Source organism: Papaver somniferum, chromosome 7 (genome assembly GCF_003573695.1).
Source record: "Papaver somniferum cultivar HN1 chromosome 7, ASM357369v1, whole genome shotgun sequence".
Classification (NCBI taxonomy): Eukaryota; Viridiplantae; Streptophyta; class Magnoliopsida; order Ranunculales; family Papaveraceae; genus Papaver; species Papaver somniferum.
In genome coordinates, this window is record NC_039364.1 from 5,088,435 (window position 1) to 5,095,108 (window position 6,674).

At 33.9% G+C, this 6,674-nt stretch overlaps 1 long non-coding RNA gene across 1 annotated transcript; it reads right to left on the reverse strand.

Annotated features, from left to right (window-relative positions):
* Nucleotides 1–4,736: 4,736 nt before the first annotated feature.
* LOC113293110 lies at nucleotides 4,737–6,674 on the reverse strand. Its single transcript, XR_003332052.1, has 3 exons — nucleotides 6,566–6,674; nucleotides 5,614–6,475; nucleotides 4,737–5,074 (listed from the first exon to the last, which is right to left on the reverse strand). It is a non-coding gene; the product is annotated as an uncharacterized LOC113293110 (long non-coding RNA).

Here is a 6,674-nt window from a genome sequence, read left to right on the forward strand (position 1 = left end):
GATACAAAAGGTAGAACTCAGGAACAATGTTTCCAGATTATAGTGTCAACAACCAAAGTTGATCCCTTTAAGTTGGATCAACAATTGATGTTGATACCATTAAGTGGGATCAACAATGAAAGTTGATCCACAAAAAATGGGATCAACAATGAAAGTTGATCCACAAAATGAAATTAAACTATTTTTTTTAACAAACATGATTTAAACTACAAGCATGACTATCCTAATGCAAGGAAATGATGTCAACAATAGGAGTCAATAGTTGATCCCATAAAAATAATGCTGTCAACAACAGAAGTTGATCCCATACATAGGATCAACAAGAGTAGTTGATACTCGTGAACTTGAACATAAAGAGTAAGGTATCAGAAGTGGAAGTTACCTCGGAGTTTTCTATGAAAACCAAGCATTGATCTTCTTGTATTTATCATTCCATCCTCACCACCACCAGCAATAGTCACACAAAATATACAACACCACCACCACAAAAATCAGCATCACCATTATCACCATCAACAAAATTAATATTCTAACCTCACCACAACCATCATTCCAACCAGAACCACCAAAATCTCCATCATCAATTACATCATTTCTTCTATCTACATCATCAATTCCAACCAGAACCACAACAAATCTACCTCATCAATTCTACCGCTCTCATAAATTAAACTGAAAATCAAGTAACATGAAATACGTACCTTCTTCATCGCAGCCGCCGCCGCCACCATCATCATTATATATCTGACATCTTCAACCACCACCACCATCACCAACACCATCATTTTCTAATAAAACTGTGATAAATTGAAATACATACCTCCTTCATCGCCGCCGCCACCACCATCATTATAGATCTGGTATCTTCCTCCACCACCACCATCACCACCATCATCAACTTCTAATGACGATTTTAATTGTCTTTTCCTAAATTGATGCAAAAAGATCTTTAAGAACTAACTGTTATCATCGACTTTAGGTTATTCAATCCAAATCTGATGTTATCGAAATTGAATCTGATGTTTTTAATGAATTTAATTACAGAAGTTAGTTCTCGTTGATGTCGTTTGGTGGTGGTGATGGATTTGGTGGATGTATAGGAGGTGATGGCGAAGATGGTGTTCCTGAATCCGCAGCGGCCGAGGAAAAGGTGGTGGTAAAGACGATGAAGGCGAGAGAACAGATTTTACATCTGCAAATGAAAATGAAATGAAAAAGAAGAAGATACTCGATAGAATAAAGGGTAAATATGTAATGTTATATAATATTTAATGGATCCCTGATGGGATTTGGATGAAGAAGGGTATTTTTATTGTAGGACAAGGATATTTATGAAGCCCTTCAGAATTGAGGGCAATGTCATGTTTGCTCAGCATTTTAGTTCCATTCATGTCATCACAAACTAACAAAATCTATACAGCTTTGATATTTTTTTCTTGCATAGTGGAAACGGAACTTTACTTGACCCTAACATTTGGGCTGTCATATCCGAGACTAACGGAAAGTCTATAGATGCTATACAAGTTTGAACCCCGAAGATCATAGAGATCGGTCACTGTTAAACCGGTCAGAACTTGAAACAAGCAAAAAGAACACAATGTTGGTTAACAAGATCAAAATCAACAATTCCTGGGTGAAAAAGACATCTAGATTTCGATACCGTTTAAATGGACAAAATGTTAAAATAATCAGGATGTAAACGGTTTCATCCTACCCATTTTCAAATACCTTTTCTTATTTTTAATTTACATCAGGATGCATCCAGTTTCATCCTCGTTATTTTTTAAATTTAAGCCAGGATGAATCCAGTATCGTCCTTGCTATTTTCTTTCCCATTTCACCCGTAATAATTTTTACTTGTCCATTAGAATCATGTTTTAAAAATATTTTGACAAATAACCCATTTTCCTCAAAAAGAATATGCTCTTTTTATCATACCTCATGATTTTCCGTCAATGATATCATTAAAGTTATTATAAATATTATTTTCATAATAAATTACGAGAATAACGTATAATATCAAAAATAAATGTGCATCAAAACGAATCTTTGCACTGAATGTACGTTAAAAAAATGATATCACTACAAATATTATTTTATAATAAATTACGAGAGTATAAAAAATAAATGTACATCAAAATCTTTGCACTTGATGTGCATGAAAATCTCAGATATTCGACTTCTTATAAATTCCAACTCAGTTCCACCACAAAATCAGAAGAAAAAAGAAGAAGACTAACAACAACAAAAATGGCAAGAAAAATTAATCTATTGTTGTGTTCAGTTTTCATCTTCGTGTTCTTCATCCAAAGAGGTTCAGCAGCTTCATGTTTGAACATTAAACAAGAAAAAATTGGCCCCTTCCGTGAACATGCAACCGAATACTCTGTCATGATCAGCAAAACTTGCAACTGCATTATATCCAACTTGGTCTTGCAGTGTCCTCACTTACAGAGCCTTGAAATAATGCAAGGGATTCGCCCAACATCTGATGGTCATGATTGTTTGGTCAATGGTGGTGGAGTAGTTAAAACTCCTTTTGTTTTTAAGTATGCTTGGTATCAACAATTCGATCTCAAAATTAAGAGTTACACGTGCTAATTCAACAAAAATATAAGAGCTTGGATTTGAGAAGTGAATCGAGATGAAATTCGAGTACAAATCATTCGTACGGATTTTATCTCTATCTACTTTCTTTATGGGTTGTTTTCGTTTGTTTGAGAAAAATGTAATAAATCATCGAGAAGGCATACCACTTGATAAAATTAAATGAATTTTTTTTTCTTTTATTTTTTTTGTAACTAAATGAACGTTTTCTTAGTTATAAGCCTGTCTTATCTTTTATGAACAAAATTAAGTAGTTTCTTTTTCATCTCTATCCCTATCAAAAAAAATTAAAAAAATTGGAGAATTAAAGTTATAAAACTCCCAAATCAAGTAACATTTTCAAGGAGTTGTCGTACTCAACAAGAGTTACCAAAACAACGTTAATTCTCTGACCTTTCTGAATTTAATTTGCGAGTACAGACGACTTCAGGATATAATGAAGCCCTGTAACAACGTTATCAATTTTGAGATTTCTACTTACGACCTTGATTCAACCAAAACACAGTAAACAGAAATCCTGATGATCATGACTAAAACATGAAAATGAGAGATAATTTTCGACTTAAGCTGCCAGCTACAGAAAGGTGACTCTTTGATTACGTCGGTCTCCCTCCGTCGGTCTCCCTCCAAAGAATACTCAAGGATGTGACCCTCAAAAATATTGAAAACAAGATTGATAATGAAATCAAGATCGAAGATAAGACACGGATAAACAACGAATACTCCTTACCAAAAAAAAGACAAAAAACAACGAATACAAAAAATAAACACAAAATTTGTTAAAAAGACTAAAACCAATAATTCCTGGGTCAAACAGACTGGTAGGTTTTGAGACTGTTTATATGGACAAAAATCAAAAAGATACTTTTCAATTATCCATTTTGGATATTTCACCCAACATGTTGTTTCACATTTTATAACGGCTGACTATATTGCCCTTAAGAGATTATTCTCTCTGTTTGCAGCTTCAGGAACAAGGTGAGAAACCAATTTAAGAAAAACCATATGCAGTTCATACGAAATTTTGATGAAGATATTAATTAGGCTTGGATAAAATCTGGGGAGATAAAAATACGGTCGAAGGAACTAATTTTCTGCCATGTATATTTATTGTCTTGTAAGAGAGATTAACAAGGTTTTCATTGGTTAACCCAAAACATGAGATTGGGTTACAGTTCAATATGAAATTTGTTTGGTCGGTAGGAAAATTATCAGGGAAACGGTTGTTTCAAAACTAGAAATGGGTGGTATTGTTGCCGATGGTTTATGACGATGAATGATGGTGATTTTGAGTATTTTAGATTTTTTTCAATGGAAAATGTTGGGTTCTTATCCAACTTGAGTGTGAAGGTTGAAGAGAACCTATATAAGCGGAAAAACAGAACAACAAATGCTTAACTCTCTATCAACAACAAAACGCCTACAAGTTGCTCGATAAAAGTCCCAAGAGAGGAAGAAGTAAAAGTTCTTATCTTTCTTTATCTTTGTAAGTCTTTAGTAGTGTATCCTTTTCTTTTAACCTTGGATAATAGAGTAGTTGTGTTTTTTTTTGCTTAGTTTGAAATTAAGATACCGGTGTGATTTAATTTCACGCCTAGAGTTCATCTCAAGCACACATATGAACATTTTAAGTTTCAAATGTTTTTGGCATCATCTTATACCAAAAGTGTGTGTTATTCAATCTATTTTAAATCGGAAAGTAGTGCAGCAATAGTTTGAGATCTTATTGGTAAACACTAGTTGATTTCCACTAATGTTATTTGTTTTACGTGGTTCTCTAATTAAACCATTAAAGTTCTGTTAATGAGTTTAGTTACCTCACAGATTAAACCAGAATCCTTCAGTTAATTCTGATAGGAAAACATATTTTCTTTAGGATGTGTCTGGTTTCATCTTGTACATCTCTGACAAAAATAAATTTTGCTCAGGATTATCTGATTTCATCTTGTACATTTCTGACAAAAAGCAAACTTTTTTCAGTATGAAACCAGATTCATCCTGAACATTTCTGACAAGATTGTACAAATGACGCCGTAGGATGATGTATGTAAGTTCTCATATAAACTCACACTGCAGTTGAGATGCATATAAATAAAGAATGCAAAGACAATAGTTTCCAAGCAAAAAAATGATAAAAAAAAAACTACAAGAATAACTTTTTTTTGTTGGCAACCTTGTGCTAAACAAATCAACCGAGCCAAATAGTCTTAGTTCTTGCAGTTAATCACATCACGCCAATTTTGCGTTCTTGATTCATCAACAAAGTTCACCTCGTGTCTAGTTTTCAATTTGATTGAGCAATAACCTTTACATCTTGCTATTTTAGTTTTCTTGATCCACCAACAGTCTTATCCCTCTTTCTTTCTTTTTTTTTTCTTTTTTTTTTTGGTTGGCTAATAGTCCATTTAAAGTTATTAGCCTGAGCATCCAATTCACATCCGGTTGACTCTTGTCCCGCTTTTGATTCCTACAAAAATTAAACATTAGTTCATTCAAACTGACCACTCTAAGCCTGGATGAAACTAGTACCATCCACTAGTAACACATGATGAAACCAGTTTCATCCAGTGATAACATAAAATGTGCATAGGTTTCATTCAGTGGAAAGACATGATGAAACCAATTTCATTCAGTAATAGCATTGAATGTACAAAGATTCCATCAACTGGAAAGAAATGATGAAACCAGTTTTCATCCAATAATAACACACAATGAAACCAATTTCATTCAGTAATAACATTGAGTATGTCCACATTTCCAAAATAAATAAATCAATCAATCAATTTAGACATTTAAAACAGGATGATACTAAGTTCATCTCAGTTTAAAATTGGATGAAATCATGTTCAACCCAATTGAGAACATGGTACACTTGCAATTAAAGCATTACATTCACATTGCACATTTACAAACAAAGATAAAACATATGTACAAATGTGCGTGAAATTTGCTAATTAAGATGAAACCATTTTCAACATAGTCTAACATCAGGGTCTTGATACATACCAATTTGAGGAAATTCATCAATTAACACAAAATGTTAACTCTCTTAATTTATGAATTTGAGAAAATTCAATTAAATTAGGGCATTAGAAAATTCTTTTTGGATGATGGTGGTGGTTGTGGTGTCGATGATGGTTTTGAGGGAAACGCGATATGATCGACGACGATGGAGTTTGAGGTGGTGGAGATGGTGGCAGTGGTGTCGATGTTGGTAATAGAGAAAATTGATGTTATCGATGGTGGTGTTGCTGTTTGCGGTAGAGGAGATGATATTGATGGTGTCGATGATGAAGGCGGAAAAGGGTTATGTTTTTTTGATGGTGGCGCTGGTATTTTGTGGAAGTGGGGATGGTGGAGGAAGATAAAGGTGGTGAAGAAGAAGGTCGATGTTCTTTCTTAAACATGTTTTTGGAGGAAGATGAAGTTTGTAAGGGCATTTTTATCTGTTTCTATTAAAAAAATGTCCCGTCCTTTTGACCCAAAGAAAAAGTTTATCCGTCCATCTGAACCAGGAAAAGAACCCTTTTGGCCAAATAGCACATTTTCTGAAAAATAAATTGAGCTACAAAATAATAAAAACAAGAATAAGTAGAGTTGCAGGTACATTTGTTGTATAGAATTGTAAGAATTGTACTTGTAAACCTGGTGATAGCTTTACGGAATCTTTATGATTTTGAGGCGTAAGGTAGCAAGGGTTATAGATTCTTACTAGTTTGGCCATTTTTTTCTTCTCTTTGGGTGACCTAATCTCATTTCGGTTTCTTTTTTGTATCGGGTATTTATCGGGTTCAGGCACCCCTTGAAGTACCTTATTTCAATGAATTTTCCCATTGACGGATCGAAAAACATGTAGGGTATTGTGGCACTGAAAAGTATCAATCAGAATCACGAAGTTAGCAAATTGTAAATTGGCAGATTCACGAGTTCATTTGCAGAATCAGATATCAAGGCTAACCTCTCAAGAATGTGCTTAAGTTTGACATGCACTAGGAAATATGAAATCCTCACCTTCAAATCAGATGCATCAACAAGAAAACAACAGTGTTGTTTTCACTCCCTTCAGA